Here is a 23,713-nt window from a genome sequence, read left to right on the forward strand (position 1 = left end):
ATGACATTCAGGACATCAAGGGTAATACGACGACAACTCTGATGGCCATTCCAGACAAAGAGTTCCAAAATTGCTTTGAAGGGTGGACGAGGCACTGGCATCGGTGTATGGCTTCCCAGGGGGAGTACTTCAAAAGTGACCGTGATGATATTCAGCAATAAGGTATGTAGCACTTTTTCTAGGATGAGTTCGCGAACTTAATTGTCAGACCTCATTTTCCTAAACGACCACTGCTGCCAGGATTCTCCACCATTATTTTCTCTGGATATCTCAGTAAGTTAAGATCAGAGGCCAACTGTGGTGGTGTTGGGGGTGCTGCAGCAAATGGAAGAGGAAGGATGGATGTGAGAGCTAACATTAGTATTTCAAATGGCAGCAGCAGCTACATCAAGTTCTCCCTATAAATGAGATTCTTATTTTACCCTATCAGAGTGGAGCCACCCATAACTAATGCAAGGAATTATGATTACTAGTGGTGGGATATGTAAAATGCCTACTTATTTCTCTTACCATCTTATCATTCTCTACCATTTTGCAACTAGTTCTAAATGGTGTCTCCAGATTGCTAGCGTTTTGCGTTTCGTGGATGAAATGGAAATGAAAATGATATCAACAGTGATGGAATGGAATGAACTTTACATCCAGCTGAAAAATCACCCTGAGCTACTGAAATATAACAGCATACATCATAGTCAAGTTGTCAAAGGGGAATATTTCACAGCTATGACCTCATAGCCATAAAACATAAGCCGTGTAATGCGTAAGGAAACCCAAGACAACTTTTCCAGATTTTTTTACTAATAAGATTACCATATGGAAAATAACTTTAACTAGTTATACTAATCTAATTAAAAGAATACTTGGGAATTGTATAGACTTTTCCAGTTTCAGAGGCTTAAATTTCATATTTATTACTTAAGGCAGCACGTTATATTCGCTGTTATCTTCACATCACATGCTCAGCCCAGAGCATCCAGGTAAGGGACCAAGGTTTTTATACCTTTGATGCTGAGGTTTCAGCCTGCCTCATCCCGCATTACTTACTGGACCACAGCAGCAGGTGGGTTCTGGTGAGTTAACTCTCAGCTGACAGCAGAGCTTTGCCAGCAGCTGTCAAAGTCCGTCTGGGGCAGGCTTTAACGAAAGTTATCCTTTTGACCTTTCCCCACACAGAACTCACATCCAACTCAAATAATTCATCAAGGACTTTTGATGGCAGCTCTGTGAATTTCTGAGGTTACTTTAGAAATCCCATTGTTCCCTTTATTTAAGTGTCTTTGTTTTTCTCTAGAGTAAATTTGACAACATTTTTTTCTTTTTTGCCCCTTGGTTATCTTATTTATTATTAAGAAGGCTTATGGCAAAATCAACAGTGCTGGAATCATTTGATAACTTATGTAAACATTCCTTCTGCTCATTTTCGGCATTCCCATTACTCCTGGAGGGCTACCCTCCTTCTTCCTATTTGGAAAAGTACAAGCTGATTTAGGAGACCACTAGGGAGGAGGGACGAGAATGAACATTATCTAGAAATTGTTGTGGAAGAAATGTCGAAGCTTCAGTTCAATTTCCAGTGTTTAATGAGCAGGTTGTTTGTACCTAAGGTGTTGCTGGTGATATTTGCGGGGCACGTACTGTTCTTTAGGGTAGAGCATGCCCATTCTAAGTCTTGTGAAAAGTCTGGCACCCACGCTAGAATTTCTACCAATGTCCGAGGGTTACACATCTTACGATCACACAGACTCCCACTTCCAGTCTGCACGGCATCTTGTTCTCTGTTCTGTCTTAGGGCTGTTGCTTAGTCTCTGCCATTGTCACTGGCTCCAACATAGACTGTTTCTTTTTCCATGATTTTCTCCAAAAACAAAAGCTCACAAGAGGACTTATTTATATAAAACTTTTCTGAAGGTTTGGGGCACTGGAGGTGCTGTCTATGGCAACAATGACTGGCATTCCTGGTGTTAAAACTTCCCTGGCTTTTTTATCTCTCGTCTCAAGTTTTCTCTTTATCTCTCTCTGTCTCTCTCTCTACCACTGCCCACCAACACTTCCCATTTTCTTATTCAGGGCCATTGGCTTCCCTCCAATTCTTCTCCAAACAGTGCTGGGCCAGATGGATCTCTCGGGCCATCAAGGATTTCACTGAAGCTTTGACATTTCTTGTACGTTAATTTCTATGTAATGTCCTTCCTTGTCCCCATGCTCTCTCTGGAGGAAGGTGTGAGTGTTGATTACCAGGCAGAGCCTCTCTTCTCAATCAGGAGGCACATTTCAGGAGAGTCAACACTGAAAACCTATTAAGAATTCACTGCATGAATTTTGCTTCGCTTTTTAGAATTGTTGTCTGAGTCTCCCACAATTGTTCTTCTGTTAGTCCAGTCCCTCATAGGTAATAATTCCTTAAATACTGAGCCAAAATCCCTTTCCAGACTAGTATACATGAGTATCCTCAGTACATACATTGGAGCTGGAGCTGCGCACACTGGTGCAGAGTAAATCACTGCTCTGTTCCCGAGCAGGGATCTCATCAGTTCAGCAACAAAATGATTGATGGAGTCAGACAGGAAAACGTGCATTTTTGCTGTCCAGCAAAATAATATATATTTAAAAAATCACTTTTCAGTGGACATAGGGGAGGTGAACAATTCAATCTGGTTAACATATGAAAGCAGCAAACTTATACATGTAATCATGAAGTTACTGCTTTTGAAAATGATCTATTGATCGGCTGTTACCACCACATTGAAAAGGAATGAAGACAAGCTCTGTGAGCTGTAGCTAGAGTTTGGAAAGAGTGGAAAGGAAGAGGAAACACAGGTGACTGGAGACATCTCCCCAGCAGTGCTGTTTAACGTCCCTGTAATTGCTGCTAATATCCACTAAATACTTCCTATGGGTTCCATATGCAATGTCTTATTTAATCTCAAATTATTCCATAAGGGAGGCTCTATATTTGCCTACCATGGAGAGGTTAAAGTAACTGGTGCTTGAGGTCACCCAGCCTGTAAGGGTAGAGTCTGACGTCAGAGCTTATACCCCTGACCTTCACATCATATTGTTTCCCTGGAAAGTCCAGGAGGGAAATTTCTTGCCCCACATAAATGTGTGTAGGCATCCCAATGGCTGTAATCATTAAGATACTTTTTGCAGACCACAGAGCATCATCTTGACTTACAGAGGACATATGCAGAAGTGCTGTGAAAAGGGTGATCATTCGATAACTATTATTGCTGTTAGTACTCCTACCACTACGCGTGCCATTTTAGTGCTAAGACAAGCTACTTTATACCTTGATACTCTCTGTATTCCTAGTAGGTAGTCAAGGAAGGTATTACTCAATCCCATTTAGAGATGATGAAATTGAATATACCAGAGGCTTTTGCATTATAACAATAAAGGAATTTTGGAGTAAGATTACCATATGGATTACCATACAGACCTTTATTCATATACTGGGTTCACCATTAATTGTCTGTGGGCAAGTCACATATCCTCCTTTGGGCTCATTTTTTTTTTCATATGTGAAGGAGGAATATTAATACCTCCTTATAAGTCTATTGTGGGTAATAGAGAAAATGAATGTAAAGCACCTGTTCCAGTGTCAGGCACACAGTGGGCTTTTTCTTTCTGCCCAAAGGGTGCAGTGTTTTCTCCCTCTTGGGTCTGAGGGAAGACAGGGTCCCTAATTTCCTGTCAGTTCATGGAACATAACTCCAAAACTTAGTCATTGTAACTATGTAGAATGGCATGCTAGAGGGAGAGGGTGGCACCTCTGAGCAATCACTAAGCATCAGTTTCTAAGAAAACCCACATCAAGTGGGAAGCCAGAAGTCAACATGTACCCTGGATCCTGAGATGCCAGGAAGAGCAGCACCCTGACTTCATAGAGCACATTGTCTTTTGCAAAGTGCTTTCAAACTAGTGTCTCACCTCATAGTCAGAAGAAGCTCATGCAACATGCCAGACGTATGATAATATGCCTACCTGACAAAAACAAAGCAGGGACAAGCACAAATGCGATGATATTTACAAATGCTGGGTTCTTTGGTAAATACATCTAAGCAATGCAGTAGGTTAAAAGCCAGCACCACTGTCAGAAAATATCTCAGAGTGAGAAACTAGACTTCTAGGTTAAGATGCTGAGTTCAGCAGATAAGTCACCAAACCTTCACTTTGTGCTTCATGGATGATTTAAATACAAACATAAACATGCGGGGAGTACATATTGACTATTCCTGTGAATTCAGCATTTAGTACATGTTTTTGAATTTCTGAAGTTGATTCAAAAATATTTATTGAGCATCCCCTTTGTGCAAGAAACTGCCAGGTGCTTGGGGCATCAGCCCTTCAATAAGCTCCCCTTCTCCTGGGGTCCAGGCTGTGCTGCTGTTAACATCAATGGGGGAGTGACCACAGCTGCCTCATTCAAGAGCTGACCCATGAACTGAATCTTGAGGAAATGGAGAGGGGTCGGGGAGGGGTGTGTGCAAAGCCCTGGCTCTGCCCCTTCCAGTCCCACCTATGCCTGACCAGTGTGCAAATACATACACCTGAGACTTGCCACCATCCATCCCCATGCAACCCAAGCCAGAGAAGGAAACGTTCGATCTCTGTCCTTGTGCACCAAAGCCGAGGGCACTCTTCATTTCTCCGCCTGCAATGCTCTACCTTACCTCTAGCCAGTTTTTGAATGTCTTTGACCTCTCGCTCCACCTTAAAAGCCAAGTGAAAGGTGAGCCCTAAAGTGAATTCTTCCTGAACTGATCCTCCAATGAAGCTTTTGTTGCTTCCTCTTCCTATGCAGTGGTGGTGTGTCTAGACCTCAATGATAGCACCCAGCACCCCAACATGTGCCTCCTCCTTGAGGACAGAATTTTATTCAAACCTATTTCCCCAGAACCTGAGATAACACCAGGCACAGAACAAGTACCCAACAGCTGCTCATGGAAAGAAAATGGATGCAGATAATGGAGGTTTCCTGCCTGCTCCAAACAGACCCCAGCAGCCTTGGGATATTGACTGGGAGAGGATTTTCATTGGCTTCAGAGCCTGTTACCACATTTGGGCCTTGAACAAATTTGAAAACTAGGGTAACTTATTAAACTGTTTCCCATGGTCCTTTTTATTCCCCCTCTTTGGCTTTATGGAAGAAAGTAAGGTTCAGAATCATGTTTTGGCTTGCCCAAAGTCACTTTGCCCAAGGCTTTGTGCTACGTGTTTGGGATACTCTTTAATTTTTAGGGGGTTGGAGCTGAGACAGATTTGGGACCTGGGTCTCCCAACGGGCAAGGGGTTCCCTCCCTGATTTGGCATTCCTTCTAATAGCTAGCTGCAAATGTAAAATACACACCAGATTATGAAGATTTAGTGTATAAAATTAGTGTAAAATGGCTCATTAATATTTTGATATTATTTATATGTCAAAATGATGATATTTTGAACCCATTGGATAAAATGTTATTAAAATTCAGCTTGAAGTAGTTCTGCTTTTTTAATGTGAATATTAGAAAATTTAAAATGGCATATGTGATTCACATTACATTTGATTGGAACAATGCTGCTTTATAATAATCAACATAAGTAGTCTTACTCTTTTTTATAGAAGCAACAAAAGCATTCTTCAAAATGTGATTGTACCTAATTTTAGAGGAAGAGAAAGGGTATAAGTTAGAAGATAACCATTAATGATTAATAATAAATAATAGCAACAATAGCCAATGTTTGCGAGGGATTCTTGGTGCCATGTATTTTACCAAACACTCTGCGTGTATGCACATGCTTCGAATTCATGACAACCTATGGAGTGAGTATATAGTTATCCTCACTATACAGTCAAGAAAACCGAGGCAGAGGCAGAAATGATAAGTTTTGGTTTATGGTGCAGCAGCTGGGATTCAAACCCATGCCATTTGGTGCCAGAGTCCAAGTCATTAACTGATGTGCTCTGACTAGGACTCACCCTGGAGAATCATATGCATCACCAGGCTCTGAAAACATGGCCAGTGATAGAGACACTTCAAAGGAGCATTTGTCTTGTGTGACATCATTCCGGCTAGCCCATGAAGACTCTTGGGCTCCAAGTTGAGAAAAATCAATTTTCACGGTGAATATAGCATTGATGCCAGGGCCAACCAGGATGGCCTCCCACAGGTCAGAACATGTGGCCATTTCCTCACATGTCTCAGGGAACCACACGGTCACCACCCATCTTTCAGGAAGAGGAGAGAAGAAAAAAATGGAGAAGAGGGAGGAATATTCTTCTAACCAGCTTGTTAGAAAAACTTAGGTAACACATGTGAAGGCCCTGAGCACAGTGCTTGGAAGAAATCAAGTGCTTAATAAATAGCTGTTCTTTTTCTTTCTGTTTTCCTCACTCAAAGTTTAAGGCCCTCTATTAACTTTATTAAACATTACATGACTCCAATGCATTCATTCTTAAAGGTGAAGAGACCATTCAGGCATATACTAAGAATTCAGTCTAATCCCCCCCACCCCCCAAGTCAAGTAATGAGACTTTCACTCTAACGTTCTAAGAATTTCCATGTCAATTCTTGTTGCTGTGAGAAGTGCTATCATCTTCACAGTTTACCACATTAAAAAATATTTTTCTGTTTTTTCCCTTCTGATTCTCATCCTTTATTATTTTTCTGGAGTAATTTGAAGCAAATCCCACACATGTATACATTTCACTTATAAATAGTTTATTGTGTATCGCATGTATAACAGATAAGGGCTTTAAAAATAAGCACAGTACCATTATCTGACCTAGGAAATTAATAAAAATTTACTAATATCCATTTTCTAGTTTCCCCAATTGTCTCAAAAATGTCTTCTTAGAGTTGATTTGCTTGGATTACATTTTTACTTTTAAATTCCATTTCTCTAGTTCTCTTCTTTCCTACCCTATTCTACAAAATATTTAAAGGATCTTTCAAAGAGATATGGGAGAGTGAAACAAATTAATTTCAAAGTAAGTGATAAAACATGGCAAAAGGTAAATACAATAGAAAAGACAGATGGAGCCAAGAATGGAGGAGGACACAAATCGCCAGCTATGAAGTTGCATGTGCCTTTTCCCCAGAAGACATACCTTTCCTCCTGTGCTTTCTATCAGGTGTTACAAAGAGCACACATGTGCACTTGTGGAACTCAGAGTTGATAGCACAATAAAATTGCTCCAGAGATGCACAACCTAACAGATATTTTCGTGTAGATCCCAACAGGGAGCTTTGGGGAATCTGGAAAACAATGTTCTCCATGTTCTCTTGAAATACAAGACTAATAAGTTTCATAAGGAATTAAAAAAAAAATCACATCCTAAGTGTTCTCATGCTACTTCTCTTAATCAATTCCCTTACAGCATGAACATTTCTTGAGGTTCAATCATAACCATGCCCAGAACCATGTAATAGCTGCCTGGCTGATATTTCCTAGAGCAGCGCCCCACCTCTCCCAGCCTAGCCCTCCTGAAAAGCCCTGGCAGGCTTCAAGTCTATTGCTGTCTTGCTCAAGGCTCTCTAGTAGTTCTCTTTGATGCACTACAAATTCAAGTTTCTCTACTGCTCTGATGCCTCTCAATTCTGCCGGTGTCTCAGACGCTGAGTGGGAGAGAATTTGAAGAAGAGAGGTTTGCTCAAGAATTTCAAAAGCTTCAGAGAGGCAGAGGAACATGAGAGCTTAGAGAGCCCCATGGATTTAGTGAGTAGAAGATCATGGAGTCATCATCAGGAGTGCATTTTCTGAAAAATGGCTGGGGATGAAATTAGACTTAAATTTAGGACCATACTGTTTAACACTTAAATGCCTTTTGCTTGTTTTATGTGGGCTTTAACTTTGTGATTCCAATGCCTGGGTTCTAGTTGTGGACATGCCACTTACTACTTTGGACAAGTTACCTAACCTAGCTGTGTCTCGGTTTCCTCATCTGTAAAATGAGGATAATGTGATAGTACCTCCCTAAGAGGTACTGCTGGGGAGACTGAGTGAGCCACACAGGAAGCAATATGTAAGAAGTAGCTGTCATCCCTCCAGGTTGAGAGCCATGTCTCTTAGCACCTTGCACAGCAATTCTTAATGTTTATTGCAGCTTGCATCCCTTTGATTTTCCAAAAAATTTCTCCCATCTCTTATCAATAAACCTCTGAAAAGAACACTTTTAAAGAATAAAGCAAGAGAAACAATTGCTAAGTTTAGTTCTTTCAATTTAAAAATGATAGTAAATAGTTACCAGGAATTGGGGGAGAGGGAAGGAGGAGTTACTGCTTACCGAGTACAGAGTTTCACAGCTGGATGATGGAAAAGTTCTGGAGATGGACAGTGGTAATGGCTGAACAACAATGTGAATGTACTTAATGCCACGGAAATGTACACCCAAAAAAGTTAAAATGATGACTGTTATGTATATTTTACGTATTTTATAATATACATATCATAAAACAGAATTTAAAATTGTAGGAAATATACAGGCTAAGAGAATTGCAGTTTAATAGAAATTCTAAAAAAATGCACGAACAATTACACCCTTGAAAACTTTAGAAGGTTTATTGGATTATTGACTCTACTAAGGCACCATTTGTTCAGTGATAATCAACAATAAGGAGCCTTTTTAAGTTCATGAAGCAGTCACATGTTCTGTTTTGAGATACCATAAAAAGTGAGATAAAAACCCCAGCTCACACCAGCAGATGGGCCCTCTGGTACTGTTGTCCGATGTGGAAACGGCACTGGTTGGAACACACTGGAGATTCTCAAACTTTATTGTCTGAAACTCCATTTGCAGTCAGCTATGACCCACGTTTCCATGAGATCATCTGTCATCAGATCACATTATTTATGAAATTCAATTTTAGAAGAAATGGATCCAGTATCATTCCTTGGCCACATCAAGGCCCTCATTAGGATGGCAGAGTCAAGGCATCTGGCCCCACTCTTCCTTTGAAACATGCTGAAAATGACTAAAATAGTTTCTGAAAATTACGAAAGAAAATATATATGAAACTTGAACACAGCCCAACTCCTGATCAATGCATTCAGGTTGAGCTTGGTTTAGAGAGGAAGCTGACAGCAAAGGCATGACTCTCAGAGCTCAGGTAGCACGGAGCCGGCCTGAAGTGAGCGAGCTTTCTAAGGACAGAATTCATTGGCCTTGGTGAACAGTGAGGTCTGGGTAAGAAGGCAAACTTGGGGGCATCCCTGAGCCTTGTGAGTGGACACAGAACTTAATGAGGGAAGGAAGAGACATGCCATCTTTGCCAAAGGCAGCACGGAAGAGTGGGCAACGGCCTTGTGGCTGAAGGGAGGTAAATGCTGAATGCCTCCCTATTGACCATCACAGCTGAGCAAGCCTACTTCCTGTTGAGCGGGGGACATCTAAGCCAATGGTTGATCCATCTCACTTCTCTGTTCTCTCTGCTATATCATCTTTTAGAAAATAGCTCACTTATAAAGGACAGTCCAAATAAATCAGTGAGTAATCTCATAGCAAGATGAGTGATTATGGAAAAGGAGTTTGTGCAGAACATAATGCAAATACACTGCAAGAAAAATAAATGAGAAGAACAGGAAAACACGCTGACTAATGTTCCAGAAAATTGCATCATAATGTAGATAAAAACTGTAGAAAAACGTCTTTCCATTAAAAACATTTTTTAAATGGCTTCCTTTTTAAAGAAGGGCTATACAGATGATGTATCACAGAATTGTGCGCTTGAAACCTATGTAACTTTACTAATCATTGTCACCCCAATAAATTTTAATTAAAAGAGAGAGAGAGAGAGAGAGAGAGAGAGAGAGAGAGAAAGAGAGAGAAAACCGGCAAGGATTTAGAAAAAAGTAAAAGAAATAATGAATAGTTACACAAGTGAAAATTAGCATCAGAAGTAGAAAAAGAGACACTGTGCAATTATAGGGCAGAGATAAAGAGAATAGAGGTGGAGAAAATAAAGGAAAATTAATAGAAAAGAACCAAGTATTATAAATGATTACCCCAAAAAATGATAAATATGGAAGGCAGGAAAGGAATTTCAACTTTCTCATGAATGGTGTCTCTAATAAAAGAAACAGAACAAGTATTCAGGTAGAATAAATATTTCCTCAAATAAGAGAGACATAAATCCATAGTTTGAAATGGGCCCAGTTATTCTGGGGGGGAAGAGAAATTAGCAAAATCAACACAGAGACATAGTTTAATAAAGTTACTGGACTTCAAATATCAAGAATCTAGGCCTAAAAAAAAAAATCAAACAGTAGTGAAAGGAAGAGACTTTTTCTTAGCAATATTAATGTCTATAAGATGGTGAAAAACTGTTGCCAAGTCCTCACAAAATGTGAAACCCCCCCCAAAAAATTTTTTTTACCTAGTCAAGTTGTTGTTTGATATATCCAAGCATGCAAGAACTCCAGGAAAATAGAAGCTCTGCATCCCTTTTTTTTCTTTCTTTTTTCCCCCAGATTTAAGTGTTTGTTTTTTATTTAAAGTAGATCTCATCAGAGGTATATTATTCTGTTCTGTAGTTCATCCCTTGCATGAAGGTTATTTTGTGGGAGTGTTGAGCAAAAATATTTGACTGAAACTACAGAAAACAGTAGTCACGCCACCACATAAATTTAGGATGGGCGATTTCTTAATTGAAAGTTACCCATATTTGAGGCCCCCTCACGGTATTTGACAGCCAAGCACACTGCTACCTGGCCATTTCTGCTTTTTTGCTCTAACTCTTTGAGAATAAGGTAGTGTCTCAATTGTTAAAAATTGTGAAAGAACTGAAGTTGTCTTTCATTGTAAGTGGGTATGAATCTTTTTTTTTTAAATACTCTCCTCAGAAAGTCTGAGGTGTCTGACTACTTTCTTAAAAAAAAAAAATTCCTTGAAGATGCCAATCAAGAGGTGAAGGCTGTAGCCATAGTGGTGAGGAAGGTGAGCATTAAATTTATCAAATAAATGAACAAGTGAGTGAACGAATAAGACTAAGCACCTACAGGAATCCTGATTACAGAAGACAATGTAATGTGGAAACAATAATGATAGTAAAATAAGCCAAAAATGGGAGGTTGAGAGAAGGAAAGGAGCACTCTAAGCATGAGAACCTCACTTTTTGTAGCACGATTTCCAAACTTACCATTTAAAATGATAAACCTAGTAATAGAGGCGGCAGTACATTTTTTAAAAGTATAAAGGTAATAACCAGAAGCATTAATGATAATATAATAAGCCAGAATTGACCTGTGTAAGATAAGCAAGATGGAAAAAGTATAAACATAGTTATTTTCTCATCTTTTATCATGGTGAGTCATCATATGCTATACAAAAATTTTTAAATGTGATAATTAGTACATAAAATGATAAAGGTAACCACTACAAGATCCTAGGACAGACTATAAACCTTCAAAAAAATCAGAATGAAAACACACACACATTAAAGAAACCAAAAACCATATAGGAAAATAAGTGTGTGTGTACCTTTAATTTGTGTATTATAACATTACAAAAAAAAAAAATCAAGAAAGGATAATCACACTGTGACCAAACATTTTTCTCATATCAGGAAATGTAAATTAGTTCAAAGAACAAGAATCAAAGCTTGGATCAAAAAGCACAATCCCAATATATGCTATAGTTAGACATAGACAACTAAAGGCATACCAGGCAAATGCAGCAAAAAGAAGCAGAGTTCCTGATATTAATATTCGTTCAGTGTGAACTAAGGACAAAAATATTAAAGATAAAGAAGAACATGTCATAATAAAATGGGATATAATTCATAATGAAGCTCTAATTTTCATGAATCTTTATATATCAAAGTATTACAATTCATAATGCAAAAGCTACTGGAAATACAAAGATAATTAAGTAGGAATTTGCTGGTAGGAGAGTCTTTCATTCACTTGTCTCAACCCATGATTGTAAGAAAAAAAATTAAGGTTAAACCGGGTCTAAAGAATATACTTAATAAAGAATATAATTAATAAATAAAGAATATAATTAACACACACACATTTTTCTAATGATATCACCTAAATGGAAAATACTTCTTTTAAATATGCAACATTTTTAAAAACTGCAACAAAGGAATCCTCAGTAAATCCTTAAGCTGAAAAGGTGCCAAACAGGACACATTCTCTGCTTAATAATAAAAAGCTCTGTAAACTAATGGTGAAAGTATACAGGAAAAACCTCTACAATCCATAAATTAAAAAACCAAACAGAAAGAGAAGAATCTTCCATTGATAAAGCATGGATGAAAAGCATCACTCATCTTTTGCCAGTGAGTTGTTGTATTACTTGCTGGCCTCACTACTTCATTTAGTAAGCTTTTTTCCCCCACAAAAAAAAAGGGAAGAGTGAAATTAATTTCTTCAACATACTCTTTCTAATCTGGAAATTTCCTAATAAATATGTACATCTGCTCTAAGGTGTTCATTCTAACTCCTTATATAAATGTGTTAAACGTATTCAGAATTTAATTGCACTTGCCACGTATTATGAGAATAGACTATTTAAAATTATTTATTTGAATTTCTGCCTTGGTTTCAAATAAACAGGCTTATTTTATTATGTATGAAAACACTACAAGTAGCCAATTAGAGCAATCTGACTTAAGAAGCAGACAGGGTGAGGCTGTCATCACCCAGGGGCAGTGCCACTGTGCAACTTCAGAATCTGAGGGCAGAACTCATGGGTGCACCTGCCCACATTCTTGTCTGTACCTGGCCTGCCTTGGCTGTGTGCTGATGAAATCCCTGCTCTCTACCCCCATGTCCTGCAGCTCGAAGGGCATTCTTTTTACCTCTAGGATGCATTCTGTTTGCCCAGTCCTGAGATCTGGAAGCCTTAAGAGCTTAGAAATAGGAGCTTAGAAATGGCACAGCCCACTCCCCATTTCCTGCTGGATATCCAGCATCTGGCCCACACTACACCCTTCTGGATGACCAAGCTCTCATGAGTCTGTGCCTTCCTGACTCGCTCATGGCCTTGCCTACTCACTTCCTCCTGGAAGAGGCTCTTGTACACTGTCGGCAGAGCTAAAGGCTGGCTGTAACCCACAGACATTGTTCAGGTTATCTACTCCAGGGAACTTCATTTAATATTTAATAATTATCCTCTTCTCCTGCAGCCTGGTTTGTGCATACACTACTCAGTTTTGATATTAATTACCTTTCCTCTTTGTTTATATGTAAACAATTGGTAAGAAAAACAATATTTGACTGAGAAAGAGACAAGTAGCACATGGTCTTTGAAAACTTACCTTATTTCTGTATAGCATGTGTGCTCTCCTTCCTTTGTCAAAACCTGGAGTAGAGAAGGTGTTGGAGCACATCCTTTGATACAATTTACTGTGTTCACCACAATATTCAAACCAGCCTTCAACACTATGGGGGAAGTTCTTTGTACCCAAAGCATCCTGATGCAATATTATGTGTGATAATGATAAGAGGGCCTACTTTCTTTCCAACGGCAACGGATCTTGAATTTTTCCCAGCATATCAAGGGCACCATCAGTGCAAATTGATTCACATATGTCAAGCATTAACTTATGCTTTCAAAAAGCAGGCACTGACAGGACTGAACTCATCAATTCCTTTGTAGTTGTTTGCAATGGTTCACAGAACAAGATTTCTTTGATCTGTTTCTCTTTTATGTATATCACAAATAGGGGGCCTACTATGGCCATCAACCTCCAATGACTCATGGAATACCCAGTTGGAGAGGACTAATGTGGCTATCTTCTATGACTTGCTTTTCAATGAATTCTAGAAGGGATCACGTGATTTCCTCAGGGACTTACTGGGGGTTATTTTATGCATCTGCTTCCAATACTATTTTTCTGGGAATCCCTTACAATGAGCAAGATTTCACTAATTTTTCAGATATTATAAGAGATTTCTTTCCCTTGTTGCACAAATATACAATAGGACAGGAAACTTACAATAAACAAAGTCTTCTCAGGTGTCAAACCCAAACATTTCAGTCTCAGATCCAGCTGCATAACCTTGTTTTGTTGAAAGTTTGGACAGCTTTGATGGTTTGAATCTGAAAAATGTAAATTGCACAAACACATTGCATTGTACGGTGAACCTCTATAAAATATATCCCTGAGCCCATTTGTGTTTCTTTAACAGGACTCACTCCTAAATATATGGCTATTTTCCTGAGATGATGTATTTTGCTGAGTGCATAAACAAACCCTGAAACTACCCATATTACCTGTGCAACTGTTGTGATAGCAGTTAACCTTTAACAAGCAGTTTCTGTGTTCCAGGACCTATTCTAAGTGCTGTTCAAGCATTATTGCATATAATCCTCACAACAACCCAGCAGTGGGTAGGATTATTATTATCATCATTTAGTAGAAGCAGAAATTGATGCTTAAGTGTGGTTAGAAGAATCGGCTCCTCAAATCCCATTTCCCACTAACAAGAACCAGGTGTTCTTGGACAAGTTGCTAATTCCAGGTCTGGAGCAAGAAATGTACCTGACAGGCCCAGAATGCCTTGTCTTACCAGATAGCAATGGAGCTAGCAAAGGCTAGTACAGTAAGGTAAGGGTGGCGAACTCATCCTAATTTTCCCAGCACTTTGCCCATTTAAAAACTGAAAGTCCTGTGTCACAGGAACCCCTAATCTCAAGCAAAATGGGATTATGTCAAATAATAATAATAAGATCATGTCAAAAGGAAACAGGAGTCTACTTCAATAGGCTTCCATGGAACAAACAAGGATGATTTGAGCATAAACAAAGGTAATAATTACAGTGTATCAAAATGCATCAAATACATGTAAATCCATGAGTTCATAATGATCCTGAAAACATAAGGAAAGCACAACTAATTGGTCTCCTTTGGAGAGAGCCAACTCATTAGTTTGAAAATCAAGCATTTATCGGGCCTTTCTTAAATAAACAGTCCTCTTGAGTATCCAGAGTGAGATGAGAAGAAGTCTCTTTCTATAGAAGTATTACAGCTGATACATAAAGAAGGAAGATAAAAATTAAAATATTATCATTTTACAACTCATTAATTTAGGCATTGAACATAAACAGCTGCTAATTTCACCAAAAGAGAGACAATCAAATATTATATACACCTGTTGGAAGAACTAACACCACCTATGAAGAATTCTCCTAGACCTAATTACAGGAAATCCTGAGGACACAGGAACATATTAAACCATACCCAGGAATGCAATCAGCAAAATACAGACTGTGGGAAATTCTGCAGGACAAATGACCAGTTTTCTTCAGCTAATAATTGCATTTAAAAAAAGATGAAAGCAGGATACAAAGAGACTTAAGAGAGACTAAGAGATATATTAACCAATCACAATGGGGAGACATTATTTGGAAAATGATTCAAGTCAATGAACCATAAAAAATTAGATATTTTGAGATAAATATAAGTATAGAAACTGATTGTATAGTTGATGATGTTGAATTATTTTACAATTTTTAAATGTGATAATGGTAGCCTGGTTTTATTTGTTTTAGAGACAGTGGAAATATAACAGCTATATACGATGTCAGAGGTGTAGTAGCTTGGGGGAGGTTATCACTTTGTGAGGGGTATAAATGTCTAACTATTACATTGTTTTGTATTCCTGAAACTAATGTAAAAAAGAAAAGAATCCTTTTGTTTTAAAGATACATACTGAAATGTTATGAATAAAATGATATGATACATTATCTGGGATGTGCTTCAAAATAATATGAGGTTGGGGTGTAGGAGTGGGTTACATATAAATAAAGCAAGATTGGCTTAGCTAATAACTGTAGAAAGTTGGAGGAGAGTTAGGTGGGGATCTTACACTATTTCATTTATTCTTGTACATTAAAAAAAAAAATCTTCATAGTAGAAAGGAGAGAGAGGGAGAGAGAGAGAGAGAGAAGATTAAGTTTTTAATGTCATGTAGCTAAAAAGTAGATTAGCCAGGATTTGAACAAAGACAATTTGGAGTAGAATCAATTTTCTTAAGTACTATACTATGGTACCTCAAACAATATCTAGAAAGGTGGGTAGTAATTAAACAATGACAGAAGAGTTGAATAAATGCAATTTACCACTTTTCATCTCCCTAGCAATAGTCATTTCAGTCTAAAATGGGAGATGGACACTGAATTGAATTTTAGAAAACTGACCTTTTTCTACATGTTCTAGTTGAGTTGCACTAATTCTTCTGTATTTATTTTTTCTGCCATCTCATATTCTCCAATGGAAAGCATCTCATTCCTTGTGAAGAAGCTCTCACAAGATGTAATAACCATCTTCAAAGGAAAATCTTCCCCATGTCTTTACGTTTCCTAAAATATAAAACGTAATTTCAGTCATTTCTTGTCTCTGTGTTTCACTTAAGGATTTTCTAAGTCAGTTCAGGGTCGACTTGTTGACTTCCTTCCTGTTTCTTACTGGAACGGTATCAAAATTCTGGGAGCTCAGCCATCAGTGTATGGGGAGGGGACAGGAAGGGTGTCTAGTCTTTGCCATGTACCCATCGGGCATCTGCTCCTGTATCCTTAGCCATATCGGTTCCCAGGCACTGGCAGGTATACTCACGTAAGAGCTCTCTGTTCCCCCATTTAGTGTTCCTCCAAAGTCCAATCAGGTCATTCTGTATCCATTTTGGCCCCATGGTAAGAATCCTTTGGGTCCACTGACTTCTGACAGAGCACAACTCTCTTGGATGCTCTTCTTCACCACTGAAGCTATTTCAGGACCCGTTGCTCAGACCCACTGAACTGCCCAGTCTAGTCTAATGATGCTCCATTCACTTGGGGTAGGGAGGGGATTTGTACCCTTACTGCTCCTCTGGGCTTCACCTAGGAAACAAGACACGAGTCTCCTCCACTCTCATATTCTTAAACTCACCAAAGGTTTCATTGTTCTCCCTCTTGTGGCTTTTGACCTCAGGAGAGGAGAGAGTGCAATACCCCTTATTAGACCCCCCTTAGTATTGCTTTCTTTTTATTTTTTTTATTTCCCAAGCCAAAGGAGTTTTTATCCAGTATCCAGTGGGCAGAACACTCACTCTGTTTGCTCATGTAATCTTCCAACTCTTTTGTCTCACATCTGGACCTCAGATTTTGAAGCTCAGAGGCAAAAATTAACATTTGTTCTCTACAGTCAGGCAATAGGTTCTCCATATCTAGCTGGCTAAATGGGGGAGGGTCATGGGTTAACAGGGAATACACGAAAATGACCGTAGCTGTTGACATATTAAAACACTATCTTGCCACATGGGGATAGTAATTGTACTGAATGCATTGCAGCAGAAGTCCATAAAACCTGGAGTGCTTTCTCTTACATAGTTACTTTTGAAAGAAAGTGGTTTCAATTGATTCTTTCCAGCATAAAAACTGCTATGACTTATGCCGTTTTCTTTTTGGGTGACACTATGCCTCCTGGTCCAGTTATAGCTGATAAGACCAAAGAACAATTTATTGGACACAGGCTACCACTTATGAATTTATGAGGGAAACTGACTGACTCTGAGCAAGATATTTGATCAATAAGGTCAAATATTCCACCAATACTGGATGAGCCCAACTAAATCCTCCCCTTTATGATTAACAGTTGCTAGAAGAATGAAGAGAAGGCAGTTTCTTTAAGCTAAGGTAGCCATCCCAAAGAATGCTGAGCAACTTGTTGGTAACTAACCCCCACTGTATACTGCGGTTTAGGGGAAGTGGGGAATACAGAGATGATAGTTTAGTTGATGGGTTAACTTCCACACTACCTCATGTTCTCATATATATTTGCAGTAAATCTTTATCTCTTTGGTACTCTGACATACATCTTTTTTGAGTCTACAAAGAAACTGCTGACTACTACAATGCCTACTACCTTTGCAGTTCAGGCTGCTATAACAAGACCACCACAGACTGGGTGGCTTAAACAATAGAAATTTACCACTCACATTTCTGGAGACTGGGATCCAGAGATCAGGGTGCCAGCATGGCTGGTCAGATTCTGGGGAGAGTGCTCTTCCTGCTTTGCACACTGCCTCTTTAAGCTCTCTTTGTCTCTTTTATAAGAGCACTAATCCCATCACCAGGGCTCCGCCCTCATGACCTAATTCCCTCTCAGAAGCCCACCTCCTAATATCATCCCATTGGGGGTTAGGGTTTCAACATATAGTTATCGGAGGGCACAAACATGCAGTCTATAACACCTACCTTGTAGGATTTGGGAGACTTAATGAAATAAAATTCATAAGCCTCCTACCACCATGTCTGGGGCATACTAAGTAGCAGCCTAATACATTTGAAATTTTTTATTCATTGAATATTATTGATTGACTCATTCATCTATCTCTACTGTGGATTTTTGGTTGAACCAGTGACACTAGAGTATTTTCACTATATTCAGGAATTGTCAAGAGGCTTAAGAATCATTATTTAGTAATTAAACATTTATTACGGAGTCACTGTTTATTTGCTATAGTACTAGGAAACTCAGTGGCAAAAGGTTTTGTATTGATACTTCTTAAAGTTATGAACTTTCTTAGGATAAAGAAGATAAAGAAAGCCTCTTCTTCTCTCAAGATCACGTAATCCTCTGAAAGAAGAATTATTATTGCTTCTTGAATTGGGGGAGAGGGGGGCAGTGTGAAGAAGGTACGTGATTTGTTAAAAATTATCACAGAGCTGGTGACCATCTGGATCTCTTGACCTATAATGCTCACTCTAGAAGGTGGGACAGTTTCTGGTAACAAGCTGTATTAGTGATCTATTGCTGCATAGCAAATCACCCCTACACTTAGCAGTTTAAAACAACAATTATTAATGCATAGTCTCAGAGTCAGGACTCTGTTAGCAGTTTAGCTGAGTACTTCTGGCTCAGTCTTCTCAAGAGGTTGCAGTCAAGATGTTGGTCAGGGCTGAAGGCTCAACTGAAGCCAAATGATCTGCCTTCAAGCCTATTCAGTTCCTCATGAGCTATTGGACTTAGGGTCTCAGTTCCACTCTAGATCTTGGCCAGGGGCCTCCCTCATTTCTTTAATGCACATGCCTCTCCATAGGGCAGAGCCCAACACAGAAAATGCCTTTCCCCAAAATGAGTGATCCGAAAGACAGCAAGAGACAGTGGCCTAAGATAGACCTGTGGTCATTTATAACCACTCTTGGAATTGCCAACCCATCACTTCTGTCATTCTTTTTGTTAGAAGCAAGTCACAAAATCCAGCCCTACTCAAAGGAAAATACACAAGGGCATGAATACCAGGAAGTAAGGGTCATTGGGGATCATCTTGGAGAATGCCTACCACACAAGGAAACATCTGACACTATCCCAGATGAAGAAATGGTTGGGTCTGAAATGTCCATTCCATGGCCAAGTTGATTGGGAGATTTTTCTGGCTACATGGAGAGGTCTAGTGTGAGGACATCAGGTTTCAAAGAGAGAACTTACAAGGGATCTAAAAGTAGGTCTAATACCACATTGGTATATTCAATTTAACACAGGTAATGAGAGTGGAAGGCTGGGAAAGGGGGGCTCCATTCCCATGTTCATGGATTCCCAGGCCTGCTTAAACTCACTGACCATTCAGCAAGTGTAATTAAGTTTTTATGGATTTTGTTGAGAAAACAGTCCATCCCAAGCGACATCCTTAGAGACTATCCACGTTTCTACATTTACAGGCTTCTCACAGGAGGCAGCTATCACAGAAAGTATTAGAAGAACCTGCATCTTATCATGGTCAACCGCTTCTATGGTCACTGAGAGTTTCTTAGTAAATATATGATAATGATTTTGTCTTTTAAACCTGTGGTCTTTTTGAAATATTTCTACAGTACTACCTACATTTATTTTAAGATTATTAACAGAAGACACTTATATAGGAACAATTCTTCTGCTTTCTGAGGTCTTTGAATCCATGACCAAGACCAACAATGCACAGAAAAGAAATACACATAACTGGTACTATGTGGGGTCAATAAGCATCAGGTCTCTACTTCCAGTAAGGGCCATGGAAAGGAGTGGATGAAGTTGTTCAGTTGGGAAGGAACAACAGAGGCCATAGGGGAATAGGCATTCCCACTTATTGCAGTTAGGAGGGTAGATTTTACAATCTCTGTGGAGGTCAATTTGGTAATATACATCAAAATTACATGATGCTTAGACCCTTTGATCCAGAAATTCCACTGGAAGAAATTTATCTTAAGAATACACTTGCACACGTGGGAAATGATCTATGTACAATATTATTCATTGCAACATTGTTTGTAGTAGCAAAATACTGGGAATAATTTAAATGCTCATTAATGGAAGAGTGGTACAAAAATAATGGCTATCCTCATAATGTAAAATTATATAGCTGCAAAAAATATGAGACTGTCCACACAAAATCATGCACATGGATAGTTGTAACAGCTTTATTTATAAGTGTCAAAACTTTGATGCAACCAAATGATGTCTTCAGTAGGTGAATGGATAAACTGTGGTACATCCATACGACAGAATATTATTCAGCACTAAAAAGAAATGAGCAATCAGAGGAACCTTAAATGCATATTGCTATGTGAAAGAAGTCAATCTGAGAAGGCTACATACTATATGATTCCAACTGTATGACATTATGGGAAAGACAAAACTATAGAAACAATAAAAAGACCAGTCGTTGCCAGGGGTTGGGGTAAGGGACGGATGAAAAGGCAGAGCACAGAGGATTTTCAGGGCCATGAAACTACTATTTATGATGTTATAATGGTAGATGCATGTCATTATACATTTGTCCAAACCTACAGAACATACAACACCAAGAGCGAACCCTAATTTAAATTATGGACTTTGGATAATAATGATGTGTCAATGTATGTTTGTGGATTATAAAAAATGTACCACTCTGGTGTAGGATGTGGATAGTGGGGGAGGCCGCATATAGATGGGGGCAGGGGTATATGGGAAATCGTAGTTTCAGCTGAATTTGCTGTAAATCTAAAACTGTTCTAAAAAATTAAGTTTATTTAAAAAGTATGAGGAAAATCTTTGTGTAGTAACATGAAACATCTTCAGGAAATTGTTAGACAAAAGCAGGGTGTTTCCTGTGAGACCATTCAGTGGAAAGAGAGCTTTGGGAAGCGGTGTGCCCACCTTCCTAATGTAGTTCAGTGGTATGAGGAGGTATTTATGTAATTTGCCACTGGGACTTATTTGTCTTTCCTAATATGCTAAAATGTTTGGGGGGAAAGTCTGTACTCAGAATATACCTTGTCTTATTGTTGTTGTTGTTGTTTTATTTTATCATGGTAAGAACACTTAACATGGGATCTACCCTCTTAACACATTTTTAGGTGTACAATACATTATTGTTGACTGTAAGTATAATGTCTTAGAGCAGCTCATTAGAGCTTATTCCTCTTGCTTAAATGAAACATTTTGCCCTTTGATTAGTAACTCGTCTCCGTGGCCTTCTTCTAGTAACCACCATTCCATTCTTTGATTCCATGAATTTGACTATTATAAATACCTCATATAAGTGGAATCATGCCATATTTATCATTCTGTGACTGGCTTATTTCATGTAGCATAACGTCCTCAAGGTTTATCCATATTGTTACATATTGCAGGATTCCGTTCTTTTTAAGGCTGTATAATAGTCCATTGCATGTATATACCACATTTTCTTTGCCCTTTCATCTGTTGATGAACATTTCTGCTGTTTCCACTTCTTGGCTTTCATGAATACTACTGCAGTGAACATAGACGTGCTACCCTTTCAGGTCAAGCTTTCAGTACTTTTGAATAAATACCCATAAGTGGAATTGTTGGATCACATGGTAGTTCCAGTTTTAAATTTTTGAGGACTCTTCATACTGTTTTCCACAGCAGCCACACCATTTTACATTACCACCAACAATGTGCAAAGGTTTTAATTTCTCCATAACCTCACCAATGCTTGTTGTAAAATACACCTTATCTTATTTTGGAAGTGTTGTTTGGCTCCTGAGAATATCAGCAGCATCCTCTGATAAGAAGCGCAGATGCACAAATTCCAAAGGGCATCTGTGGGCTGCTTAGCATCAGGTTGCAGATTCATAGCACATCCAATTAGCCAGTTGTCTGGACTCAAAAGCAAACAGTTCATTAATCATAGCATAGCCCCCTCTTACCCTGTCTCCCTACTGCCTGCCTGTAAGGAAAGCTACATATTTATTTATTGAACAAAACAAAACCCCTGGTTCCAACTAGCGGGAGAAAAGGTCAAATTGCCAAGCCATGATGTAAGCAAAGGGCTAATGGTAAATAACTTTGAGGTCACATCTATGGTATAGAACTACTTGGAAGAACAGTAGAGTCTTAAGCAGTTAGAATGCCTTTTAATGACATTGAAATGGAAAGAATGTGAGCATGTTGGCAATGTTAACTGTATGTGGACTGCTTTTGGCCATCACCTCAGAGGGTCTAAACAGGCCTGAAATTGGTGGGAATGCAGAGTTGGTGCCCTTCAAAAGAAAAGAAAGAAAAGAGGGGGAGGTAGAAGAATGGATCTGTTGTTTCTGGAAGATACCGGCAAAATTTGTCAAACTCTGATTCTTTGGTTTAGGAGAAAAATTATAAGAAACAGGAGTGACCTAACCCAGAAGGCAAAGAGCATATTCCCACTGGCTCTGATGCCCCTAAAATTTCTTTCCAGATGCCTGGCTTCATGGAAGGGGAAAGAAGTGCCAAAGAGGAAAATGGGAGGGAAAAGAAGGTAGTGAACCAACAATAGAAAACAGTGGGAGGAAAGTCCTTTATATTTCCTCTGAAGAAATCATGGTATTTTCAGTTCTAACAAAAATTTCATCAGGAAAAAAAAATGTTCTGAAATAATGTATACAACTTTTAATAGTATGTAATTCCATATCAGCTTCTACTCTTACCATAGTAGTGATGAAGATTCATTCCATATTGACTAAGTGGTCCTGCATCAGGTGCTGAGGTATAAAGATGAAATCAAGGCACCCAGAGGACTTGGTGACAGATCTCTGTAAAATATGGTTTCTCTGAGCATGGCCCAGCTGGCCAGAGGTGGGTCTGCCAGGGCTCCATCTGTTTAAGGCCAGGCCCAGACATATGGGATACAGTGACTGCATATGTTGGGACCAAGCAAGGGCCAGGGCTGCCAGGGATCTGGCCTTGAACCAGTCTGGTATTTGAGCTTTTTCCCTGGAAGAAAAATGAGAAAATACTGGTCATGTTCATGTTGAGTATTTTTCAATAAGCAAGTTTTATTTTTTTTTTCATGTTATGAAATGCTTGTTCCCAAGAATTCTCTTTCACTCATGAGGTGTGTGGTATGTGCTATGGTATTAACTTGAGGCCCTCAGACCAAGAGGCCAGCATCTTGATTTTCAGGGGCCCTAGGCACTTAGACTTTTGTAGGCTTCTTTCTCCCCTCAAAAATATTAAAAATTATATTTTAAAATATTTTAAATTATATTTTATAACTGCATTAATATAGATATAAATATATTTATATTATATACAAAACTTTTTCTTCAACCTAAAGGTTGATTTTTCCCCCTCTTGATTAAAAAAAAATTTTAAATATTTTTGTAGGCCCCTGAAATATTATAGCCCTGGCACTGGGCCTGCTATGCCTCATGGATAATTCAGTCTCAGATACCAGCCTAAGCCTTGAAGTCACTTTAATGCCTCCAGTGGAGATGGCAGTAGATGGCATAGTTCTGAATTCACTAAAGATTCATTTACCAACCAACTGACATGTAGAGATACCAAAT

At 38.8% G+C, this 23,713-nt stretch overlaps 1 long non-coding RNA gene across 2 annotated transcripts; it reads right to left on the bottom strand.

Moving 5' to 3' along the window:
* Window positions 1-8,556: 8,556 nt before the first annotated feature.
* On the bottom strand, window positions 8,557-23,155 carry LOC148755089 (uncharacterized). 2 transcript variants are annotated; one of them, XR_016019179.1, is made up of 4 exons: window positions 22,853-23,155; window positions 16,130-16,291; window positions 13,926-14,029; window positions 8,557-13,288 (listed from the first exon to the last, which is right to left on the bottom strand). It is a non-coding gene; the product is annotated as an uncharacterized LOC148755089 (long non-coding RNA). The 2 variants fall into 2 exon arrangements; XR_016019178.1 differs by having other exon boundaries at window positions 8,557-14,029.
* Window positions 23,156-23,713: the final 558 nt, after the last annotated feature.

The sequence above is a fragment of the Rhinolophus sinicus genome, chromosome 16 (genome assembly GCF_057876585.1).
Source record: "Rhinolophus sinicus isolate RSI-liver-muscle chromosome 16, RSI-T2T, whole genome shotgun sequence".
Taxonomy (NCBI): Eukaryota; Metazoa; Chordata; class Mammalia; order Chiroptera; family Rhinolophidae; genus Rhinolophus; species Rhinolophus sinicus.